Consider the following 27,966-nt stretch of genomic DNA (forward strand, 5'->3'; position numbering starts at 1 on the left):
ATGGTCTTACACCATGAAGTACCACTGGATCCAGCAGTTTCACCAACAGAGACTGAGCTGAGAATAAAGGGGATCATGGAGAAGCTAGACCAGCTGATCCCACCCAGACCCTTCACCCACGTGAGCTCCACCACCAGCGCCACACACAGCAAAGCCACCCTCCTCAGCCCTCAAGACACATACTGCAGGGGGGATCAGCTAGACGTCCTGCTGGAGGTGAGGGACCACTTGGGACGCAGGAAGGAATATGGCGGGGGTTTCCTGAGGGCCAGGATGTCCTCCCCAGCCCTGAAGGCAGGCGCTTCGGGAAAGGTGACAGACTTCAACAATGGCACCTACCTTGTCAGCTTCACCCTGTTCTGGGAGGGCCGGGTGTCTCTGTCTCTCCTGCTCATCCTCCCCAGTGAAGGGGTGTAGGCTCTCTGGAGGGCAAGGAACCAAGGCTATGACAGGGTGATCTTCACAGGCCAGTTTGCCAGTGGCACCTTGCAAGTCAATACTGTTTGTGCCCTCATTTTAAATTCAAGTGCTGAACTGTGTGAGAACCTGGTTACTCGTGTCCAAGAAGCCTTTTACTAAAGTCTACAAATAATAAATGTTGGAGAGGGTGTGGAGAAAAGGGAACCCTCCTGCAATGTTGGTGGGAATGTAAATTGGTACAGCCACTATGGAAAACAGTATGTAGGTTCCTCAGAGTTGCCATATGATACAGCAATCCCACTCTGGGCATACACCCAGACAAAACTATAATTCAAAAAGATACACGCATCTCAATGTTCATAGCAGCACTATTTACAATAGCCAAGACATGGAAACAATCTAAATGTCCATCAACAGATGAATGGATAAAGAAGATGTGGTATATACACACACACACACACACACACACACACACACACTGGAATATTAGCCACAAAAAAGAACAAAATAATTCCATTTGCAGCAACATGGATGGAACGAGAGATTATCATACTAAGTGAAGTAAGTCAGACAGAGAAAGACAAACACCATATGATATCACTTATATGTGGAATCTAAAATATGACACAAATGAACTTTTATGAAACAGAAACAGACTCATAGACAATAGACTTGTGGTTGCCAAGGGGAGTGCGTGGGGAAGGGATGGAGTGGGAGTCTGGGATTAGCAGATGCAAACTATTCTATATGGAATGGATAAACAACAAGGTCCTACTGTATAGCACAGGGAACTATATCCAATATCCTGTGATAAACCATAATGGAAAAGAATATGAAAAAGAATATATATATATATGTATAACTGAATCACCTTGCTGTAGAGCTGAAATTAACACAACATTGTAAATCAACTATACTTCAACAAAATTTTGTTAAAAAAGAAGCCTTTTACTATGTGAGGCCTCAACACATGCTTTGTGAGGCCCTGTTCATGTGACCACCAGAGACTCAGTCAAGAAGGGTAGAGACTTTTACATAGTGCAAGCAAGCTTTCACACTAATGTGCATTGAGACATTTTCCTATAGCAACCACTCCAGTCCTTTTAATTAACAGTGAGCGCTGCACTCTCAGTGCTCAAATACCTGTGGGTTATCAGTGTTATTCTCCTAAAGGCCACAGTTCTGTCAGGTGATTTTCTCCATACAGGTGGTTCAGGCCTGGGGATGGATGGTTCCCTGCCCTTGTAGGCCCCAAAGTACTGCATCATCCCGTGTTGGTTTCCTTAAATCTCGCCTTTATTAAACTCTCCTGGGTCACCAAGTTTGCGCCTGTCATGTTTCCTCCTGGGCTCCTGAATGAGCCAGAGGAAACTTCATGTGCAAATTTACTAAAAGGGCCTTTACAAAATTGAAAGAAGGTAATGCGGCTGGGGGTTAGACGAGGAGGAAGATGATGAAAGATGAGGAGGGAAGGTGGCTGGGGCCAGCCATATCATGAAGAATCTGTTAAAGGAGTTTGGATTTTATTTCAAGTGAAATAGGAAGATATCAAAGTGTTCCATGCAGGAAGATAGTCTTCTTTCTTATTAATCTGTTTATTAAACTAATACATATGCGTGGTCCAAGACATCAAATTGAGCTCACTGCAGCATCAATTGTACCAAAACCCAGCAGTTTCTACCACACTCTCCCCATCCCCCCATACAATCAGTCTGAATTATTTTAACTGTTTTAAACATTATTTACCACCATATTTTTTAGCTATTATGCTTATGTAGCTTGATCAACTTAATTTTCTAAACAAATCTCGACTTTATGAACAATCGACTCAATTTTCTGAATAAATCTCAATTTTCTGAACAAATCAGGGATTTTCTCAGGTAAAAGAAGCCCAGAGGCAAAGCAGGGATGACACACGACCCAATATGCCATCAAGACCCATCTGAGACCTTTCTGCTCTAACTCCCCTCATTAGCACATGACTTTCTCTCTCATCCTTGTCACCTCAGTGTCTCAAGATGGATGCTGCACCTCCAGCAATTCAACTGTATTCCAGGCAAGAAGAGGAAGGGCAAAGGACACATTTCAGCTGCATCTGCCACCCAAAGACTTCTGATCATGTGTCACATGTATCACTGGCTAGATTGATATAAAATGACCACTCTTACTGACAAGAAAGGCAAGGAAATAAAATTTTTTTGCTAAGCATGTTGCTACCATATGTTCTGTTAGGAGAAGAATGGACCCCAGGTAGGTCTCTAGCAGTGTTTGTAACACTGCTATGTCTTCCTTTTGCCATTTTGGCATTTTATATCAATTCCCTAGGTTGGTTGTAAAAGATTTCGTTCTCTTACATCACACTTGCACCACATTTTCCTTTACTACTTTCTCTAACTATACACAAGGGCTTTACTAAGTTAACTTAATAGTGTTTTGCATTGCTAATTAAATTTTGCTATCTGCTGAGCCAAGTAGTACACCTTCCTTACCCTCTCCAAAAAAACACAAATTTTTTGGTTTTACTGGAATTTCATTTGCTTTGTTTTCTATGTATTTATCTTTAATTTGTCCACATCCCCCATCATAACTGTCAAAATTCTTCCATTCTTATTTTCCAAAACATTGACGGCGTCAGATAAGGTTTCAAGTCTATCTTTATCCCTGCAGAATTCTTGCCCGGAGCCTTTTGCCACTTATTCTGGTTGGGAATGACTGCTTTCCACCTGCTATACAAGGAAGAAAATGACCTAGGAACTCCTCACCACTTCCCTGTATAGCATCTCCAGTCTCCTGAGTTTACTGCTCATTTGGCTTAAGCATATCTTTCAAAAACTTTCTTAGAAAAGAAAAATTTAATTTTTACTTCTTGCTTATCTAAAATTATCTTTATTCTACCTTGGCACTTTTTGGAAAGTTTGGTTGGGTTTAGATTTCTGAGTTGATTAATGATTCTCCTTCAGAATTTTAAAGTCCATTATTTTTCAGTTTTCTCTAACTACAGAGTTTGGTGCCATTATGATTCCTAATACTTGCTATGTCATCTGTTTTTCTCCTCATCTCTTTTCTTCAAATCATCTCTATACCCTGGTGTTGTGATTATTCAATTTAAGGTGGGTAGGAGTAGGGATTTTTTTCATTTATTGTGCTGGACACACCCTAGAACTTTTCAAACTGGAGGCTAGTACTCTTAATTTCAGAAATATTATATTTTCCTGGTATTTTCTCTATTTTCTCCTTCTGGAATTCCTAATAGTCTATTGTATCTCCTGGATTTACCTTGTAAACTTAAGTTTTCTACTGTATACCACTGTATCTTTTGCTATATTTTCTGCCAGATTTTCTTGATCTTATCTTTTGGCACTTCTGTTGTTGATTTTTTTTTTCAGTCACTATATTTTTTTTCATTTTAGAGCTCTTAATTGTTCTCTGGTTATACTTTTTCACAGCATCCCATTATTTCCTGGATGCAATATTTTCTCTTACATGACGAAAACATTCAGATTATTATTATGATGATATATTTTTTGAAATTTTATTTTATTCTTTACATTGTCCCTGTTGCTTCTGGATTTCTTTTATCTGTGTGATTATTTAGTCTCTCTTTCAAGTAGGAGGTATTCATCAAATACCTGAAATCCTTAGATGTCTGCTCATATCTTTTCATTGGGCACTTGAAAATCAACACGGATGCTCTAGTACATGGATGGGGCTGGTCAACAGGAACGTCTCACTGTGCAGTGATAAGGTGGCAAAAGGCCTATTCAGTGGACTACACACACACACACACACACACACACACACACACACACACACACACACACCAGTACCTGGAAGCTTTTCTCTTGGCCCGTCCAATTTCTCAAGAGAAAAACATCCCCTAATCTCTGAGGAGTCCAGCTCCTGTCCAAAATCCTATGTATGATCTTTCAGGCCTGACCACAGGTAACTGCAAAGGCTTTATCTGACAGGTCTCATGGGGAAAGCTGTCCCACTTCCCACACCAGACCTAGTACACAGCCAGTGTTTGGCAGCTTCTGGAGGTAGTTACAGTCAAGGACTCAGACTTCCAGCCGTGCTCTTTTGCATATCTTCACTTAGAAATGTGCCTGACAAATAGCGAGCACCCAATAATATTAGCTGAACAAATGAAATGTCTGCAAAGTGGCAGGCACCGTGCTAGGCACTGGGGATACAGTGATTGTACCAGCACCTGGCCTCATGGAGCCTATATTCTAGAGGAGGAATCTGAGGCTAACAGAGGGACCCTAAGCTCATCTGGATGTGTGGTAGGGGGAAGGGCAGTCATGGAAGCCTTCCTTGAGAAAGCAGTATTTGAGCTGAGATATAAAAGTTGGGAAGGTGATAGAGATAGGGATGGGGCAGAGAAAAAGAAAAGCATCTGAAAATCCATGAGGAAGGGTAAAGCATGTTGTGGCCATATCATAGTGCCGTATTATGGGAGAGAGTGATGTGAAATGGAGCTGGAGATATTGGGGCGGGGGGGAGGGGGAGGGCAGGTGGCAGTGTGGAATGAAAGTCACACCAAAGATTTTGGTCTATTGTAAGGAGATAGTAGACCATTGAAGGGTTTTTTGTGTAGGGAAATGGGGGAGGGGAACATAATCAGATTAGCTTTAAAAAAAAAAGATCAATCTAGCTGCAAATTGGATGACAGGTTAGAGTGGGTCAAGAGTATTTGTGATTTGGGATAGAAGAAAAATGTTCTACAGTTAGGTTTTAGAGATGGCTGCATATACTAAAAACTACTGAATTGTACACTTTAAATGGGTAAATATATGCTATGTGAATTATATCACAATAAAGCTGGTTTGTTGGGGTAATTTTTTTTTTTAAGTAAAGGAGGAAACAAGTTTTCAGGCTATTCCTGTAACCTGGATGATAGGATGATAATATAAGCCAGGGTGACACTGGCAGAAATAAAGAGGAGTAGGGAGATTCAGAAGATATTTAGTAGGCAAAATAAAAATGGACTTGTTTAATGGAGATGTTGACCGAAAAAAAATGCACAACCTAAAAGTTGAGAATTATGTTTTATTTGATGGACAAAACTGAGGGCTGAAGCTTGGAAGACAGTCTCTCAGATAGCTCTAAGGGACAGCTCCAAAGAGGTTAAGGGAGGAGCGAGGATATATAGGGGTTTTTGCAACAAAAACCAGGTAGTTGGAACATCAAAAGATTACTGTTGATTAAAGAAAACCAGATATCTCAAGTTAATGAATTTAGTGAGCTTTTTTGTGTATGGGAAGATGCAAGAGTCTGGGCTATTGAAATCATCCCTTTTATATGCACCTTAACCATCTAGGTAGGGCCAGTGCCCTGCTTTCCATCCTGACTTCCCTCAGGGCACACAGTAGGGGGCGGCTGCAGTGGCCTAGGGCTTTGTTTACTGATATGGCAGGCAACATTTTTCATCCACAGACAGGAGAGAACAAGAATATATTTCTAACCCTCACATATACGGTCAAATGATTTTTGACAAGGGTGCCAAGACAATTTAATGGATAAAGGACAGACTTTTCAACAAAAAGTATTGAAAAACCTGGATTCCGTACGCAAAAAGAATGAAGTTTGATCCTTACCTTAGACCATAGAAAAAAAATATTCAAAATGGATCAAAGGCCTAAATTTAAGACCTAAAACTATAAAACTCTTAGAAGAAAACAAGGAAAGCTTTATGACATTGGATTTGGCAATGATGTCTTGGATATAACACCCAAAGCACAGGCAACAAAAGCAAAATTAGGTAAATTTGACTACATCAGAATTTAAAACTTCTGTGCATCAAAAGACACAATCAACGGAGTGAAAAAGCAACCTATGGAATGGAAGAAAATAATTGCAAATTAAATACCTGATAAGGAGCTAATATTCAGAATGTATTAAAGAACTTCTACAACTCAACAACACAAATACAAACAACCTGATTTTTTAAATGGGCAAAGGACTTGAAAAGACATCTCTCCAAAAAAGATATACAAATGGCCAACAAGCAAAGAAAAGATGCTCAATATCACTAATCATTAAAGAAATGATTTAAATGACTAATCATTTAAAGAAATGTAAATCAAAACCACAATGAGATATCATCTCACACCCATTAGGGTGGCTGCTATAGAAAATTTTTAAAAACAGAAAATAACAAATGCTCACGAGGAGGTGGAAAAATTGGAACCCTTGTGCACTATTGGTGGGAATGTAAAATGGTGTGGCCACCACAGAAAACAGTATGGCAGTTCCTCAAAGAATTAAAAATAGAATCACCAAATGACCTAGCAATACCACTTCTAAGTATATATCCCCAAAAGAATTAAAAGCAGAGTGTCAAAGAGAATTTGCACACCCATGGTCATAATAGCTTTACTCATACCAGCCAAGAGGTGAAAGCAAACCAAATGTCAATCAACAGACAAATGGATAAACAAAATGTGATTGATACACACACACACACACACACACACACACACACACACACACACACACACACAGAGGAATATTATTCAGTCTTGAAAAGGAAGGAAATTCTGACACATGCTATAACATGGATGAACCTTGAAGACATTACGCTAAGTAAAATAAGCCAGTCACAAAAAGACAAATGCTGTATGATTTTACTTATATGAAGTATCCAGAGTAATCAAACTCATATAAACAGAAAGTGGAATGGTAGTTGCCAGGGGCTGGGAGGAATAGAATGGGGAATAGTTATTAATGCACATAGAGTTTCAGTTTTGCAAGACGAAAAAGTTTTGAAGATTGGTTGCACAACAATGTGAATATACTTAACATTATTAAGCCGTACACTTAAAAACAGTTAAGATGATAAATTTTATGTTTATATGTATTTTACTGCATTTTAAAATATATATATACTTTTATTTCTTCTAACACAGTAGAGACAATGTAATCTAAAAATACATCTGCTAGGACTTCCCTGGTGGCGCAGTGGTTAAGAATCCGCCTGCCAATGCAAGGGACGTAGGTTCAAGCCCTGGTCCAGGAAGATCCCACATGCCGTGGAGCACATGTGCACCACAACTACTGAAGCCTACACAGCTAGAGCCGGTGCTCTGCCACAGGAGAAGCCACTTCAGTGAGAAGCCCGTGCACCGCAACAAAGAGTGGCCCCCACTCGCTGCAACTAGAGAAAGCCTGCGCACAGCAATGAAGACCCAAGGCAGCCTAATTAATTAATTAACTAATTAAAAATACATCTGCTCAAAATACCCAGAAATTCTAGGTGATTTATAACATCTTTTTTAAATGAATAATCTTATAAAATCCCACAGAATTTCATATCATATATAACCTGGCAATTACCAAATTTATATATATAATGTGGACATTTCCTCTCATGTCTCCCAGCATCTTAAATTCAACTGTCAATCTACATCTCCATTTGTATGGCTTAACAGACATCTCAAGCTTATGATCTAAGTGTCCAAAACCAAATTCTTGATTTTCCTCCACCAAACTGTTCTATCCAGTCTTCCTCATCTCAGCAAATAGCAATACATTTCTTGCCAGTTGTCTAAGCCTAAAACCCTTGAAGTCTCTCCCATATATTCAATATTCAGTTTATTATCAAATCCTATTTTCTCCACCTTCAAACCATACCCAGAATTTTACCACTTCTCACCACCTCCGCCATAACCACCCAAGTGTACACCATCATCACCTCTCACCCACAATACTGCAATAGCCTTCAACTTTGTCTCCCTACTTCCATCCTTGGGCCCCATAGTCTATTTTCTAACTGCAACCAGACAAATCCATTTAAAATACAAATCAGATCACATTCGTGCATGTCATATCTTTGCTCAAAACCCTCCAATGATTTTTCATCTCACTGAGAGTATAAGCAAAAAATCTTGTCCTGACTCACAAGGCCTTACATGTTCTTGCCTCTCATTACCTCTCTGGCTTCATGTCCTGCCATCATTGTCCCTCATTCATTACCCTCCAGCCTCACTGGCTTTCTTATTTTCACTCAGACAGGAAGAAAGGGGCCTGAAATCCCTGCATAAGCCTAAACCTTCAAAGGGCTACTCTCAGAGAAAGGGAGAACTGGAAAAAAATATACCCATGAAAGATGACAAAGAAGTTTGTCTGTCTTGTCCTAGATTCTGATAGAAAAAGGGAAGTCTCCCTTTATGAGTTAGTAAGCACAGACCTGCCTCGATAAAGATCTGAAATTCTAATCCATACTACCTGTTCAATTCAGGAAACCTCAATCCAATAACTAAGTAAATAAATAAGCAAGTAAGCTGGGGCTAATTCCCTAGGGGAACTTGACAGAAACAAATACAAACTTTCTGAATTCACACACTCAAACCAAACCACACATAATTCCCATGGTAAATCTCACCAACCATAATATGATTCACAATCCAGATTTACAACAACACAAGAAAACCATCTAGGGGACTTCCCTGGTGGCGCAATGGTTAAGACTCTGCACTCCCGATGCAGGGGCCCAGGTTCGATTCCTGGTCAGGGAACTAGATCCCACATGCATGCTGCAACTAAGAGTTCACATGCCACAAATAAGGAGCACGGAAGCTGGGCTCCTTTTTTAATAGTCTCACCAATATAATGAGATCGTAAGTCTCTCCAAAAGCCTTCCCTCTGGTCCTGAACTGTAATGCACTTCATTTGACAGCTCTCTTGGCTTTCTTGGAGCTTCCCTGATCCATTAGCCCTGGAATAGATAAGGCACCTGCCTCCATGCCCCAATTCTCCCTAAAACTTTAAGTCACCGTACTTGAATAGCAAAACAGTCATCCAGAATCCAATTGTTTCCTACATAAAAAATCTCTTAACTACACCACAACAATAATAGATATTACGTCCTCCCAAATTAAAAAGAATGTCATTCAAAGATGATGTGAGGTTCATGTTCATTTCAATGCCTGAAGAAGTAACAGGCTAATTTTTTGTTTCCCTTTTTTGAAGGTCTAGTCTATACACTGAAATAATGGAACAGATTGAACCCACTGAGGTCTCAGCATGTAACTGTAAGTCTGCTCTTTGTTGTAAGAGGTGGTGCTTAGGGCAATGGTTCTCAAATTGACTGGACGTCTTAGAATCACCTGGAGGGCTTTTTAAAAAGAGATATTCTCCAGTTTTTACACTGAAAATTAGGTCTGGAATAGGGTCGCCAAATCTATTCTTGTTTGTTAACTCCCTGTGTAACACTGCTAAATTTTAGAACTACTGCTTTAGAGGATGACATTATTACTTGGCCTCAGTCCTGATCTGGCTCCAACATAATGGTCTTCAGGGTCATAAGTTAGAGTTGTTGTTAAAGATGGCAGCATATTCCTAAGCAATTCATGGGTCAAAGAGAATACCAAACCTGCAACTACAGAAACAGTCTAGAAAGTCTAGAAATAGACCTACAAGATACATTCAACTGATTTTCTTTCTTTTTTAATTTAATTTATTTTATTTATTTTTGGCTGCATTGGTTCTTCGTTGCTGCTCACAGGCTTTCTCTAGTTGCAGCAAGTGGGGGGCTTCTCTTCGTTGCGGTGTGCGGGCTTCTCACTGAGGTGGCTTCTCTTGTTGCGGAGCTCAGGCTCTAGGTGCGCAGGCTTCAGTAGTTTTGGCTCACAGCCTCAGTAGTATGGCTCGTGGGCTCTAGAGCGCAAGCTGAGTAGTTGTGGCGTACGGGCTTAGTTGCTCTGCGGCACGTGGGATCTTCCCAGACCAGGGCTCGAGCCCATGTCCCCTGCATTGGCAGGCAGATTCTTAACCTTACTGCACCACCAGGGAAATTCTCAACTGATTTCAACAAAGGCACCAAGATAATTCAATAGGAAGTGGATAGTTTTTTCTACAAATGGTGCTGGAACAACCAAAGAGCTACTGGGTAAAAAATAATGAATCCTGACTCTACACTTCATCCCAAAAGTTAACTGGAATGAATGATAGGATCAAAAAAAGCTAAAACTGTAAAGCTTCTACATGAAAATATAGAATATATTTGCAATATTCAGGTAGGTAAAAATTTCTTAAATGAAACACAAAAAACAATAACCATAAAAGAAAAAAAATTACAAGAAGGGAATTCATTAAAATTAAAACCTCCTATTCTTCAGAAGACACTGCAAAGAAAAGATAAACCACAGACTAGAAGAAAATATTTAGAATCATAAATCTGACAAAGAACTTATATCCAGAACATATTAATATAAAGAATTCCTACAACTCAAATAACTAAAAGACAATCCAATTTAAAAATAGTCAAAAGGCTTGAACACTTAACAAAAAAAGCTATATAAATGGCCAAGAAGAAGCACACAAAAAGATGCCTAATATCATTAGACAACAGAGAAATATAAATTAAAAACACAATGAGATTCTATTTTATACCCCCCAAAATGACTAAAATGAAAGACTGACAATACCAATTATTAGTAAGGATGTGAACAACTGGAGTCTCATGCATTTCCGGATGGAGTCTGTAATGGTACAACTACTGGAAAAAGATTGGCACTTTCTTTAAAATTAAGCATACATCTACCCCTTGGCCCAGCAACGCCATTAAGTATTTACCCAAAAGAAATGAAAACATATCCACAAAAAGACTTTTACAGGAATGTCCAGGCAGTTTTATTCATTATAGTCCAACATTGGAAACACCTCAAAAGTCCATCCAGAGGACATAGGATAAACTGTGGTACAAACGATACAATTTTTAAAACTCAGCAGTTTAAAAAAAATGTGCCGCTGATACAAGCAACAATATGGATTAACCTAAAAGTCATTATGCTGAGGGAAAGTACTCAGACACAGAGAGTACTACTGTATGATTTCATTCATATGAAGTTCGAGAATCAAAAAATGACTCTGGTGATAGAAATCCAAACAGTGGTTGCCCAGTGGGGGACTGATTGGAAGCGGGCAGAAGGAAAGCTCAAGGGAGGGACTCTGCATCTTGCTTGGTGTGTTGGTTACACAGACTTGTCAAAACTCAACAAACGGTACAATTAAGAAATGCATTTCACTGTACATAAATTTTACTTCAATAAAAAACTTATCAAATTGTACTATTCAAATATGTGCATTTCAATGTTTGTAAATTATACTCAGTTTTTACAAAAGTTAAAAATAAGTGCAGCTATAGAACATTACACCTATAAAAGCAACAACATCTACAAATCAAAATTGCTATGGTGAGGACAACTACATTCAGAAGAAATCTCACAGCCTTAAATATATTCATTTTTAAAAACAGAAAATGGAAATAAATTGGAAAAAATGTCAAAAAAGAAGAGAAACCTGAGCGATAAAGAGAAATGCATTAATAATGATGTAAAAATAATGATGTAGAAATTATTAGAAAACAAAAATAGATATGATAAATAAATCCGAGAAATAATTTCTTTGAAAATATCAATAAAATAGACAAAGCTTACAGATTTAGACAACAGAAAATATATTCAAATCATTAAAAATGAGAATCAGGCTTTATTCACAGATATACAAGTACCCTGTAATGCTATAAGAAATTTAAATGCACCACTCTAAGCTAAAAATTCCAAAAATAAGGATGAAACACAGGATTTTCTAAAAAACACAAAACCTTCCAGAAATGATTTGAGAAACTAGTCCATGTGGATACCAACAACCGTGGAAGAAATGGAAAATTTTGCCTAGGGAATAACTCCAAATGCATTACCATGTCTAGACAACTTTACTAGTGAGTTCTAGCACAGTTTCAAGGAAAGATAATTCACATATCACTTAAAGTGTTCCAGAGTACAGAGAAGGACGGCACACTGCCCAATTCATTTTCCCAAACCAGCAATAGTCTAATCCCCAAGTCCAACAAATAGAGCACAAAAATGTAAATCACAAACTAATCTCCCTATATAACATGCTAATCCAGTAGCATATAAAATATACCAGTCAGTTAATTAGTCACTTCAGTACCTCAGAAGATTAAAAATAGTTCTTTTAATAAATGCAAAGATTAAAAAATAAATGAAATATTAAAATAAATACAAAAGCTTCCTGACAATAGAGGAAAACCTCCTTAATCAATTAGAGTATAGTTATTGTATAGAGATAGCCAATATTAGAGTTAATGATGAAATACTAGAGCCCATTCCCATTAAATTTAGCAACAAGAGCAGTGTGCTGGTTATTATTTAGCACTTTCCTGGAAGTTCTAGCCAATGCAATAAAGGACAGAAGAATTCTTTTAATTGGTAAATTTTAGAAACATGGGGACAAATTACTCTCTATTTTCAGATCATGCTTCTTTAAATGGAAAACCTAAGTAAAGCAAATGAAAATTCACTAGTAGAAGTCATTAAGGTAATTAGTTTTAAAATATACAAAAGTCTAGAGAGCTTCAAGATAGGGGAGGAGTAAGACGTGGAGATCACCTTCCTCCCCACAAATACATCAGAAATACATCTACATGTGGAACAACTCCTACAGGACACCTACTAAACGCTGGCAGAAAACCTCAGACTTCCCAAAAGGCAAGAAACTCCACGTACCTGGCCGAGTGGCTGACAGGGTCTTGGTGCTCCAGCCAGGTGTCAGGCCTGAGCCTCCAAGGTGGGAGAGCCAAGTACAGGACACTGGTCCACAAGAGACCTCCTGGCCCCATGTAATATCAAACAGCAAAAGCTCTCCCAGAGATCTCCATCTCAACGCTAAGACCCAGCTCTACTCAAGAACCAGCAAGCTACAGTGCTGGACACCCTATGCCAAACAACTAGCAAGACAGGAACACAACCCTACCCATTAGCAGAGAGGCTACCAAAAATCATAATAAGGTCACAAACACCCCAAAACACACCACTGAACACTGTCCTGCCCACCAGAAAGACAAGATCCAGCCTAATCCACCAGAACAAAGGCACTACTCACCTCCACCAGGGAGCATACACATCCCACTGAATCAACCTTTGCCACTAGGGGCAGACACCAAAAACAACGGGAACTAAGAACATGCAGCCTGACAAAAGGAGACCCCAAACACAGTAAGTTAAGCAAAATGAGAAGACAGAGAAACACACAGCAGATGAAAGAGTGAGGTAAAAACCCACCAGACCAAACAAATGAAGAGGAAATAGACAGCCTACCTGAAAAAGAATTCAGAGTAATGATAGTAAAGATGATCCAAATTCTAGGAAATAGAATACAGAAAATACAAGAAACGTTTAACAAGGACCTAGAAGAACTAAAGAGCAAGCAAACAATGATGAACAACACAATAAATGAAAGTAAAAATTCTCCAGAAGGAATCAATAGCAGAATAACTGAGGCAGAAGAACAGATAAGTGACCTGGAAGATAAAATAGTGGAAATAACTACCACAGAGCAGAATAAAGAAAAAAGAATGAAAAGAATTGAGGACAGTCACAGACACCTCTGGGACAACATTAAATGCACCAACATTTGAATTATAGGGGGTCCCAGAAGAAGAAGACAAAAAGAAAGAGACTGAGAAAATATTTGATGAGATTATAGTTGAAAACATCCCTAATATAGGAAAGGAAGTATTCAATCAAGCCCAGGAAACACAGAGAGTCCCACACAGGATAAATCCAAGGAGAAACATGCCAAGACACACATTAATCAAACTTTCAAAAATTAAATTCAAAGAAAAAATATTAAAAGCAGCAAGGGAAAAGCAACAAATAACATACAAGGGAATCCCCATAAGGTTATCAGGTGATCTTTCAGCAGAAACTCTGCAAGCCAGAAGGGAGTGGCATGACATATTTAAAGTGATGAAAGGGATAAACCTACAACCAAGATTACTCTACCCAGCAAGGACCTCATTCAGATTTGACGGAGAAATTAAAAGGTTTACAGACAAGGAAAAGCTAAGAGAATTCAGCACCACAAAACCAGCTTTACAACAAATGCTAAAGGAACTTCTCTAGTCAGGAAACACAAGAGAAGGAACAGACCTACAATAACAAACCCAAAACAATTAAGAAAATGGTAAAAGGAACATACATATTGATAATTACCTTAAATGTAAATGGATTAAATGCTCCAACCAAACGACATACAGACTGGCTGAATGGATACAAAAACAAGACCCGTATATATGCTGTCTACAAGGACTCACTTCAGACCTAGGGATACATACAGACTGAAAGTGAGGGGATGGAAAAAGATATTCCATGCAAATGGAAATCAAAAGAAAGCTGGAGTAGCAATTCTCATATCAGACAAAATAGACCTTAAAATAAAGACTACTGGGCTTCCCTGGTGGCGCAGTGGTTGAGAGTCAGCCTGCCGATGCAGGGGATGTGGGTTCGTGCCCCGGTCCGGGAAGATCCCACATGCCGCGGAGTGGCTAGGCCCTTGAGCCATGGCCACTGAGCCTGCGCGTCCAGAGCCTGTGCTCCGCAACGGGAGAGGCCACAAAAGTGAGAGGCCTGTGTACCACACACAAAAAAATAATAATAAATAAAAATAAATAAATAAAATAAAGACTATTATAAAAGACAAAGAAGGACACTATATACTGATCAAGGGATCAATCCAAGAAGAAGATATAACATTGTAAATATTTATGCACCAACATAGGAGCACCTCAATATATAAGGCAAATGCTAACAGCCATAAAAGGGGAAATTGACAGTAACAGAATCATACTAGGGGACTTTAACACCCCACTTTCACAATGGACAGGTCCAAAAATGAAAGTAAATAAGGAAACACAAGCTTTAAATGATACATTAAACAAGATGGACTTAATTGATATTTACAGGACATTCCAACCAAAAACAACAGAATACACTTTCTTCTCAAGTGCTCATGCAAGATTCTCCAGGATAGATCATATCTTGGGTCACAAATCAAGCCTTGGTAAATTTAAGAAAATTGAAATCGTATCAAGCATCTTTTCCAATCACAACGCTATGAGACTAGATATCAATTACAGGAAAAAATCTGTAAAAAATACAAACACATGGAAGCTAAACAATACACTACTAAATTACCAAGAGATCACTGAAGAAGTCAAAGAGTAAATCAAAAAATACCTAGAAACAAATAACAATGAAAGCACAACAATCCAAAACCTTTAGGATGCAGCAAAAGCAGCTCTAAGAGGGAAGTTTACAGCAATACAATCCTACGTCAAAAAAAAGAAACATCTCAAAAAAACAACCTAACCTCACACCTAAATCAGTCAGAGAAAGAAGAACAGAAAAACCCCAAAGTTAGCAGAAGGAAAGAAATCATAAAGATCAGATCAGAAATAAATGAAAAAGCAATGAAGGAAACGATAGCAAAGAACAGTAAAACTAAAAGCTGGTTCTTTGAGAAGATAATCAAAATTGATAAACCATTAGCCAGACTCATCAAGAAAAAAAGGGAGAGGACTCAAATCAATAGAATTAGAAATGAAAAAGGAGAAGTAACAATTGACACGGCAGAAATACAAAGGTTCATGAGACATTACTAAAAGCAACTATATGCCAATAAAATGAACGACCTGCAAGAAATGGACAAATTCTTAGAAAAGCACAACCTCCCAAGACTGAACCAGGAAGAAATAGAAAATATGAACAGACGTATCACAAGCACTGAAATTGAAACTGTGATTAAAACTTTTCCAGCAAACAAAAGCCCAGGACCAGATGGATTCACAGGTGAATTCTACCAAACATTTAGAGAAGAGCTAACACCTAACCTTTTCAAACTCTTCCAAAATATAGCAGAGGGAGGAACACTCCCAAACTCATTCTACGAGGCACCATCACCCTGATACCAAAACCAGACAAAGATGTCACAGAAAAAGAAAGCTACAGGCCAATATCACTGATGAATATAGATGAAAAAATCCTCAACAAAATACTAGCAAACAGAATCCAACAACACATTAAAGGAATCATACGCCATGATCAAGTGGGGTTTATCCCAGGAATGCAAGGATTATTCAATACACGCAAATCCATCAATGTGATACACCATATTAACAAACTGAAGGATAAAAACCATATGATCATCTCAAAAGATTCAGAAAAAGCTTTCGACAAAATTCAACACCCTCCAGAAAGTAGGCATAGAGGGAACTTACCTCAACATAATAAAGGCCATATATGACAAACCCACAGCCAACATTGTTCTCAATGGTGAAAAAATGAAACCATTTCCACTAAGATCAGGAACAAGACAAGGTTGCCCACTCTCACCACTATTATTCAACATAATTTTGGAAGTTTTAGCCATCGCAATCAGAGAAGAAAAAGAAATAAAAGGAACCCAGATCAGAAAAGAAGAAATAAAACTGTCACTGTTTGCACATGACATGATACTATACATAGAGAATCCTAAAGATGCTACCAGAAAACTACAGGTGATCAATGAATTTGGTAAAGTAGCAGGATACAAAATTAATGCACAGAAATCTCTTGCATACCTATACAATAATGATGAAAAATATGAAAAAGAAATTAAGGAAACACTCCCATTTATCATTGCAACAAAAAGAATAAAATACCTAGGAATAAACCTACCTAAGGAGACAAAAGACCTGTATGCAGAAAACTATAACACACTGATGAAAGAAATTAAAGATGATACAAATAGATGGAGAGATATACCATGTTCTTGGATTGGAAGAATCAACATTTTGAAAATGACTATACTACTGAAAGCAATCTACAGATTCAATGCAATCCCTATTAAACTACCAATGGCATTTTTCACAGAACTTGAACAAAATATTTCACAATTTGTATGAAAACACAAAAGACCCCGAATAGCCAAAGCAATCTTGAGAAAGAAAAACGGAGCTGGAGGAATCAGGCTCTCTGACTTCAGACTATACTACAAAGCTACAGTAATCAAGACAGTATGACACTGGCACACAAACAGAAATATAGATCAATGGAACAGGATAGAAAGCCCAGAGATAAACCTACACACATATGGTCACCTTATCTTTGATAAAGGAGGCAAGAGTATACAATGGAGAAAAGACAGACTCTTCAATAAGTGGTGCTGGGAGAACTGGACAGCTACATGTAAAAGAATGAAATTAGAACACTCCCTAACAGCATACACAAAAATAAATTCAAAATGGATTAAAGACCTAAATGTAAGGCCAGATACTATAAAACTCTTAGAGAAAAACATAGGCAGAACACTCTATGACACAAATCACAGCAAGATCCTTTTTGACCCACCTCCTAGAGTAATGGAAATAAAATCAAGAGTAAACAAATGGGACCTAATGGAACTTAAAAGCTTTTGCACAGCAAAGGAAACCATAAACAAGACAAAAAGACAATCCTGAGAATGGGAGAAAATATTTGAAAGGAAGCAACTGACAAAGGATTAATCTCCAAAATATACAAGCAGCTCATGCAGCTCAATATCAAAAAGACAACCCAATCCAAAAATGGGCAGAAGACCTAAATATACATTTCTCCCAAGAAGACATACAGATGGCCAAGAGGCACATGAAAATTTGCTCAACATCACTAATCATTAGAGAAATGCAAATCAAAACTACAATGAGATATCATCTCACACGAGTCAGAATGGCCATCATCAAAGAATCTACAAACAATAAATGCTGGAGAAGGTGTGGAGAAAAGGGAACCCTCTTGCACTGTTGGTGGGAATGTAAATTGATACAGCCACTACGGAGAACAGTATGGAAGTTCCTTAAAAAAATAAAAATAGAATTAGCATACGACCCAGCAATCCCACTACTGGGCATGTACCCTGAGAAAATCATAATTCCAAAAGAGTCATGTACCCCAATGTTCATTGCAGCACTATTTACAATAGCCAGGACATGGAAGCAACCTAAGTGTCCATCAACAGATGAATGGATAAAGAAGATGTGGCACATATATACAATGGAATATTAGTCAAAGAAAGAAATGAAATTGAGTTATTTATAGTGAGGTGGATGGACCTGGAGACAGTCATACAGAAGGAAGTCAGAAAGAGAAAAACAAATACCATATGCTAACACATATATATGGAATCTTAAAAAAAAAAAAAAAAAAGGTTCTGGTGAACCTAGGTGTAGGACAGGAATGAAGATGCATATGTAGAGAATGGACTTGAGGACACAGGGAGGGCGAATAGTAAGCTGGGATGAAGTGAGAGAGTGGCATGCACATATATACATTACCAAATGTAAACCAGATAGCTAGTGGGAAGCAGCTGCATAGCACAGGGAGATCAGCTAGGTGCTTTGTGTCCACCTAGAGGGGTGGGATAGGGAGAGTGGGAGGGAGACGCAAGAGGGAGGAGAAATGGGGACATATGTGTATGTATAGCTGATTCACTTTCTTATATAGCAGAAACTAACACACTATTGTAAAGCAATTATACTCCAATAAAGATGTTAAAAATATATACATATATACAAAAATAACAATATTTTTTTCTATATACCACCAGTAATCAGTTAAGAAATTTAACAGGAAAAATGTCACATTTTAAACAACCATCAGAAATATAAAAGGCCTAGGAAACTTCTAATAAGAAATGTGAAACACCTTATATGACGAAAACTACCAAACTTTACCAAGGTCCAGAAAAGAAAATCTGTTTATTTGAATGTTTAATATCATAAACATTAAGGTAATCTTAATGAAAATACCAATAAAGTGTTTAAGAAGTTAACACAATAATTGCAATGTTCATTTAAAAGAATAAACAAGTTATAATTGGCAGAAATTATTTTAAAAGATGTATAATAAGATAATAAAAGATGTACAATATTTGTTTTACCAAGTATTAAAATGTACTATAAAGATACATAAATTACAATAATAGAGTATTACAACAGGAACAGAAAGGAAGAATCAGAACCAATTATATATAATAATTTCCCTCTGTGATAAAAATGCCATCTTGAATCAAAACAACGCTCTGTGGGAGGAAGAAAAGGAGTTATTCCCATTTAGCAAAGGAGAAAACTGAGCATCAGATAGTAAAGTAACTTGCTCTAAGTCACCCAGTTAGCACCCAGCTAGAAAACATTAACTGTGATTACTTCCTGGAGATGGGATTACAAATTTTTTTTTTCTACTTTGTGATGATCCCCTTCTATAACGAACAGAAATAATAAGGATGATATTTTTGAAATATTAAACTGATGTAAGTTTCATTTCCCATATGTTGTGTTATCCTGCCTAATCAACAGCATTCATTCAACATTTTGGGGAGAGAGAGAAGTATTGCTCAGGTTTGATCTTCAAACCAGAATTCTAGCACATAGGAACAAGAAAAGATCTGAAAGCTAGGTCTGGTTGTTTGTTTTTTGAGGGGACAATACCTCAAAAGTGTATTTAATATCTTTCATATATCAAGAGAGTCAAATCTGGCCAACTTGATCAGAGTCTTACAAAACCCATAGAACAGGCAAAAAAGAAGATATGGCATTCACATCACATAGAAAGGAAAAGTAGAAAGCCCTCTGGCCACTGGGAAAAGAACCTGGGAGAGGAGAGAGAGAGGTTATCAAGGAGAGTCCTCAATTCTGTTCCCCTGCCTCCCATATCTCCCACTGTCAAACCTTGGGTAAGGTTTGCAATAAAAATACTCCAGATAGTTTGAGGTCATGCCAAAAGCAAAGAGGAGACTTGAATTTCCTTTTCCATTTGGAACTTTGATAAAAGAAGGGCTTGCAGGTACCTTGTGCCAACATATAATAGAATGAAAATGAAAGGGGAGGGGAGAAGGGAGCAATGTTGCTGGGTCACATAAGGGCATCAGCATCAGTAGGAGTTAAGTGGGAGCTCAGGAATCAGTGGGTCATCTTGCACTTCCCTTGACTAGAAAACACAAGCTACATCGGCCACAAAGACATCAACAACAGCTGCAGAAAAGACAGAAGACGACTCTCAGAGATGAAGTGGCACAAATTACACATGGATCAGAGTTCAGTGGGAGCCAGCCGAGAAAGCCCTTTCTTAGGATAGAAATCTTTCCTTCTACCAGGAGGTCATGTAAGTGTCTCTGTGCCCAGAGAGAGGTAAAGAATGAGGAAGACAGGGCAATCAAGAGGAATATGGCAGGGAGAGGAATCCTCCAAGATTGTCCATTTATCAGCAAAATGGGGAAATCATCTGAAAGATACCATTTATCTGAAAGATACTAGAAGAGACATTGACCTGTGATGGGAAATTTCACTTTTGTCCCCTCAATAGCAGAAGCAATATTCATCCAGTCATAAAAAAGTTAGAAAGCTATATACTATTTTACATATCTGAGTTTTAGTTTATCAGCTTTGGCCCTGCTGTGTGTTTTTCCTAAGAATATCTAACATGTTTTTCTGCACTTAAAGTGTGCCAGGCACTGTGCTAACTGCTTTACATGCATATCATATTCCATACAATAATCCCAAGAGGCAGGTGCTATCATTATCCTTGAACTGCAGAAGAGCACACTGTGACTTAGAAAGGTTAAGTAAATTTGACCAACATTAGACCGCAAATAAGTGACAGTGAAGATTTGAACCCAATGCCAGAACCCTCTCAATACAACCTGTGTACCACTATTACACTCACTCTCTGGATGCTTAAAGAAACAGAATAAATGACTAACCCAACCAGCAAGAGGCAGAACTGGGGTTTGAACCAACGCAGTCTGCCTCAAGATACGCCAGTTTCTATTTCTTGAATAATTTTCAAACCATTTTAACAAATCTACTTATTGAAAATGTAAACTTTACTCTTGCTTGTATTACTATGGAAAACAGGGAATATACCAATTAGGGAATACATAGATTAGGGTAGTGGGAAATGAAAGAATAAAAAGGTAACAGAATATAAGTAAGTTCAGCAAGGTTTTATGAATAGAAACTTGGTGAAAGAAAGACAAACTATAGGAAGGAGTAAAATTACTGGTAGCTGGACATTGGGAATAGTGAGAGGAACCTAACTATTATAATCTAGCAATGCAAGATTACAACTAACAACTGGCTCAGTGAATGGGTAGGAGCCCAAGAAAGAATGCTGAAAAGTCCTTGTGGATTGTACATGCTCAGTTCTCACAAGACAACCACACTTCCTACTGGAAAGAAGCTTCTTATTTGTTTTTTTTATTGAAATATAGGTGACTTACAATGTTGTGTTAACTTCTGCTGTACAGCAAAGTGATTTGGTTATACATATATACACATTTTTTATATTCTTTTCCATTATGGTTTATCACAGGATATTGAATATATCAATAGTTCCCTGGGCAATACAGTAGCACCTTGTTGTTTATCCATTCTATATATAATAGTTTGCATCTGCTAATCCCAAACTCCCACTCCATCCCTTCCCCAACCCCTCCCCTTGGCAACAACAAGTCTATTGTCTATGTCTGTGAGTCTGTTTCTATTTCATAAAAGTTCATTTGTGTCATATTTTAGATTCCACATATAAGTGATATCATATGGTATCTGTCTTCTCTTTCTGACTTACTTTACTTAGTATAATAATCTCTAGTTCCATCCATGTTGCCACAAATGGCGTTATTTCATTCATTTTTATGGCTGAGTAGTATTCCATTGTATATATGTACCACATCTGAAAGAAGCTTCTTAAAAAATGACACACATGCAGAGGAGTGCTGGACAGCCCATGTCTAAGTGTTCAAGGATTCAAAGTACAAGGGTGGAAGGTATGGGAATGACAGACTGGACAACATGAGAGTATCTGGTATGCATTATGGGGGGAAGATAGCTGTGCAAGACCTTTGTAGTTGTAGACTATTAGCTAAGGCACCTTGCACCTGCTTTCAACAGGGATGAATAACTAAAGAAATGTAATTTGCTGTTATGTAGGGAGGATGGAAGGGAGAAAGAAGATTTGTAAATGTTCAAAGTACAGTTAAAACTAATGGAAAATGCTCCAACATCCCAAATAATCAGCATGTGTTGACTCCTTTGTTTGTAAGGAGGAGATTTCCTGGGAGTTACTGTCTGAAATCTTTTCATTAGAACTTAGGTAATGTCCACACTTCAGAGACAACTCTAGTTGCTTAACTCAGTTCATTAAATCACAATATTGACAAGGCAAGTGTCTTGAGTGTCCAGGTCAGTTAACTGCCTTGTTTCAGAGCTAAAGGCTGCTCTCCTAACCTCAGAGTCAATGGTGAAGAGTCTGTATAGTATTGCCTTTCATACTTGGATTCACACTAGGCTGTAGGCTACTTAAGAGCAGGAGATACTGTTTTCATCTCTGAGCCTTGCAGAACTATGGTGCAGGCCCTTGATAAATGGGTGAGGAAAGAGCAGGCATGCAGCCACCACTTGCCAATGAGCACAAATTGAGAGATTCTTTAATGTCTTTCAGCTGAAACCTGCACATAGCCATCCTTAACAAAGTAGCTGTGCTACGTTCCTCCACGTGCCGAGGTAGGAGAAATGTATGGCTGATGTTTCTGATACTTGCAAGTGTACAGGAAGGTCTGTAACAAAAAAAACAGCAGGGCTTGGCTTCCCTGGTGGCGCAGTGGTGGAGAGTCCGCCTGCCGATGCAGGGGACGCGGGTTCGTGCCCCGGTCCGAGAAGATCCCACATGCCGCGGAGCGGCTGGGCCCGTGATCCATGGCCGCTGAGCCTGCGCGTCCGGAGCCTGTGCTCCGCAACGGGAGAGGCCACAGCAGTGAGAGGCCCGCGTAACGCAAAAAAAAAAAAGCAGGGCTGAACACTGCTTATGAGGGGTATTGTTTTACCAAAGAGTGAAAAGATGGGGGGAAACAAAAGATTGAGATAAGTTCTCACCTCCCAGTGGTTGCCCTTTGGAAGGAGGACGGATTGCAGAAATTTGCTAACAGAAAATTAAATGTCATCAATGACTCTTTGAAAGGAAAACTGACTTATACCTCTACACCACAGGATTGACTACTTTCCAACAGTTTCTGAAAGTACGTTTCTTCTATCTTAATTTTAAAATTCAAGCATCATTTTTTGAATCTCTTTAAATGTGATCTTCCTATGCTAATGGTCTTATTTGGGCTCATCCGCCTTTTCAACTTGTGAGTTACTTTTAAAATTTCACTTCTCCTGTCACAAGGAATATTAAAAATATTCTTCCTCTTCACATGTTCTAATCAAAAGTTCTGTCATTGCAGTTTTAATTCATCTGAGCTAGAGATCTGCCCTTTTTAGGCAACATGCTCAAAATTTGATTATCTTGTCATGTGTTTTAAAACCTTACCAAAATCTGGGATGAGTTCCTTTTCTGTGCTGGGCTAACTTTGAAATTTGTTAGGCAATGAGACGGAAATTTCAGGACACCAATCAAAGGTTCACTCATTTCCAAGGCAGGACTACGCAACATTAAATATTACTTTGCAGTTTTCAGCCATCTGCCACAGTGTGACACCATCATCCCACCCCCACTGTAAGCTGGGAACTCACTTAGTACCAAGGGTTGAACAACCAAGTTCTGTGCACACGATAGGGTGAAGTTTCTGACTATTTTTGCTTAGGCCCTGGGGTAGAAATAAATGGTCCTTGGTGAATCCAATCATAACTCCAGAACCTCGTTTGAGGCAGAGTCCCTCACTGCCTCACATCAGTCCCTCACTGATCCTCTACTTAAACATTAAAATAGCAAGCAAGCATCATTTCTAGAGAGAGATTTCTCAAAAAAATTAGCAACTATTGTATATTCTCTTCTCTTGTTATAATAAATATCATTTATTTTCCTGAAAGGGAGAATACTGTTCTTAACTGACTTAAAATTAACAAGTCACAATTTGATGACCCCTTTTTTGTTGTTGTTATGTTAAGTATAGAGGAATAGGGTAGTGGGCTTCAGGCCCATAAATGATGTTTAATAAATATCTCTGAAAACATTAGAGCGAATACTTTAACCACTGGGTCATTGGATTAATTATGACTCTCAGTTGTTAATGACAACAGTCTACCGCTAATCAGTTTAAGTAAGAAAGGGTATTAAGTGGGATACAAGGATTCAAAGTGAGAGCTGGATCCACCACTCACACTGTGTCACCAGAGCTCATCTCTCGACTTTGCTTCTGGTTATGGGCTGGTTTCCTTCTTCAGAGAAGCCCTTCACCATGCAGAAAGAAAGGAGGCTGCCCAAAGACCCAGAGGCACATCCTTCTAGCTCATCCACTGCTACAGGAACAAAGGATTTTCCTCCTCTAACATCCAGGTACCTATTCCGGGCAGAAATCCGTACGGGCAATGTGCCTATCCCCAAACCAATCACTTGGCCCAGGGGACCCCTAGCCATGTGTCCACAACCCATGTGGTGGAAAGACAGGGCACCAGGCCTGACAGGTTGACAGAATGACAGCTCACCTGGTGGGATGAGGGGGGGACTAGTTGCTCGAGAAAGTTAAACTTGGCAGATATATGGCTACTACAGTCAAACGTTTTAAAGTGACAAATTCTATTCTTTTCTTTAAAATAAAAAAATATATATATGGTTTATTTACCATCAGTAACAGGTGTGTGTGTGTGTTTCTACCGTCATGGAAGTGGATTACTTAAGAAACGTGTAGGGACTTCCCTGGTGGTGCAGTGGTTATGACTCCACCTGCCAATGCAGGGGACATGGGTTTGAGCCCTGGTCCGGGAAGATCTCACATGCCACAGAGCAACTAAACCTGTGTGCCACAACTACTGAGCCTGCGCTCTAGAGCCTGCGAGCCACAACTATTGAAGCCTGTGTGCCATAACTACTGAAGCCCACGCACCTAGAGCCCATGCTCCGCAACAGGAGAAGCCACCGCAATGAGAAGCCTACGCACCACAAAGAAGAGTAGCCCCCACTCACTGCAACTAGAGACAGCCCGTGCACAGCAACGAAGACCCAACGCAGCCAAAAATAAATAAATAAATTTATTTTAAAAAATAAAAGAAGCGTGTACTTCTGATAAGGGGCTAATACCAAAATACATAAAGAACTCATACAACTCAACAGCAAAAAGAAAAAAGGAAAAGAAAAAAAAAGAAACAACCTGGTTAGAAAATGGGCAGAGAATCTGAATAGACATTTTCCCAAAGACAACTCACAGATGGCCTACAGGTGCTGAGCAGCACTAATGATCAGGAAAATGCAAATCAAAACCACCATAAGATACCACCTCACACCTATTAGAATAGCTATTATCAAGAAGACAAGAAATAACAAACATTGGCAAGGATATGGAGAAAAGGGAACACTTGTGCACTGTTGGTGGGAATGTAGCTGGAGGTTCCTCAAAAAATTAAAAATGGGGAACTCCCTGGCAGTCCAGTGGTTAGGACTCTGCTCTTTCACTGTCGAGGGCACGGGTCCGATCCCTGGTAGGGGAACTAAGATCCCACAAGCCGTGCAACGTGGCCAAAAAAAAAATAAAATAAAATAAAAATAGAACTACAGGGTACTTCCCTGGTGGTCCAGCTGTTAAGTCTCTGCACTTCCACTGCAGGGGGCCTGGGTTCAATCCCTGTTCAATCCCTGGTCAGGGAACTAAGATCCCACATGCCGCATGGTGCGGCCAAAAAAAAAAACCAGTAGAACCACCATATCATCCATCATTTCCACTTCCGGGTATTTATGCAAAGAAAACAAAAACACTAATTCGAGATGTATGCACCTCTATGTTCACTGCAGCATTATTTACAATAGCCAAGACATGGAAACAACCTAAGTGTCCACCAACAAATGAATGGATAAAGATGTGGTATATATAAAATGGAATATTTTTCAGCCATAAAAAAGAATGAAATCTTGCCATTTGTGACAACATAAATGGAACTTGAGGGTATTATGCTAAGTGAAATAAGTGAGACAGAGAAAGACAAATACTGTATGATCTCACTTATATGTATAATACAAAAGCAAAACAAGAAAAAAAAAAAAACCTGAGCTCATTTATAGATACAGAGAGCAGACTCATAGTTGCCAGAAGTGGGGGGAGGGGGGAGGGGTTGGGAAAAATGGGTGAAGGGGGTCAAAAGGTACAAACTTCCAGTTATACAGTAAATAAGTCATGGGGGTATAATGCATACCACAGTGACTATGGTTAATAGTAATACTATTGATATATTGCATATTTGAAAGTTGCTAAGAGAATAGATCTTAAAAGTTCTCATCATAAGAAAAAAAATTTTGTAACTGTGTATCGGTACAGATGTTAACTAGACTTATTGTAGTGATCATTTTGCCATATATACAAATATCAAATCATTACATTGCACACCTAAAACTAATATAATGTTATATGTCAAATATAACACAATTTAAAAATTAATTTAAAAAAGAAAGAAAGAAATGCCCTTTCTCTGGTCCCACTCCAGACACTGGGGATGGAGCCCAGCAACCTGTACCAGAACAAGGCTTCCAGGTGATTCTGACCTATGCTAAAGTTTGAGAACCACTGGCCTAGTTGCCTTTCCCATTTGAGTGAAAAGATTTTTTTTCAGTCTTTGGTAGTTAAGATCAGGGATTGCAAAATGTTTCCATAAAAGGCTAAATAGTTAACATATTAGGTTTTGTGGGCCAAGAGGCAAAATCAAGTTTATGTAGGTATTTATGTAATCCCTTAAAACAAAACAATTCAAAAATATAAAAACCATTCCTAGCTGGTGGGCTGTACCAGAGCAAGTGGTGGGCCTGGTTGAGAACTTTGAGTCAGGCAGATTTATAAAGAATATTTTTTTTAAAAAAGAAGAGAAATATGTACTTCTAGATGCAGAAAAAACATTCACATTCAGTGGAAAAGATAAGGACTTTATCACGCTGAATTTTTTCTCAGTGAAAGATAAACACATCACCCAGAAACTGACCTGAGAGCAGCAAACAATGCAGTCATCCTCATCCCCCTGGGCCGGAACTCCAGATCATTTCCTATCAGTGTTTTTATTCACAGGGTCAAAAAGCCATTGAGGGCTTCCCTGGTGGCGCAGTGGTTAAGAATCCGCCTGCCAATGCAGGGGACACGGGCTCGAGACCTGGTCTGCGAAGATCCCACGTGCCGCGGAGCACACGTGCCAAAACTACTGAGCCTGCGCCCCAGAGCCCGCGAGCCACAACTACTGAGCCCGCACGCCTAGAGCCCATGCTCCGCAACAAGAGAATCCACTGCAATAAGAAGCCCATGCACCGCACCAAAGAGTAGCCCTCACTCACTGCAACTAGAGAAAGCCCATGTGCAGCAACGAAGACCCAATGCAGCGAAAAATAAATAAAATTAATTTATTGAAAAAAAAAGTCATTGAATGTCTGCTCCTGAGAAGTCCAGACACCAAAGTGGGATGGAAAACATCAATGATGTGCATATGGAAGGAGAGAGACTTGTGACTTTTGAGGCTGTATTAACTCACTTATCCTGAAATGTATGTTTTAAGATCTCATTGTGAATGTGACTGATGCCTGGGATAAAACCATTGCATGTGGCACTGAGAATATCCACCCTCCGGATCGTGTGATTGGAAATGAGACTGAAATGTTTTTTAACTTGCTTTTGCCAAATTACAAATATAGAAAAATCACCAAGGGCCACTCTCCATAGATATCCACATGGATACCACACTCTCCCAGTTTCCCTCCCATCACT

General features: G+C 38.9%; 1 pseudogene across 1 annotated transcript; it reads left to right on the forward strand.

Annotated features, from left to right (window-relative positions):
* LOC309825651 (NXPE family member 2-like) lies at positions 1 to 27,921 on the forward strand (annotated as a pseudogene). Its single transcript has 4 exons — positions 1 to 556; positions 1,362 to 1,441; positions 24,461 to 24,595; positions 27,758 to 27,921. The product of its transcript is annotated as an NXPE family member 2-like (transcript).
* Positions 27,922 to 27,966: the final 45 nt, after the last annotated feature.

This window comes from Grampus griseus (genome assembly GCF_964374135.1).
Source record: "Grampus griseus genome assembly, chromosome: 8".
NCBI classification, from domain to species: domain Eukaryota; kingdom Metazoa; phylum Chordata; class Mammalia; order Artiodactyla; family Delphinidae; genus Grampus; species Grampus griseus.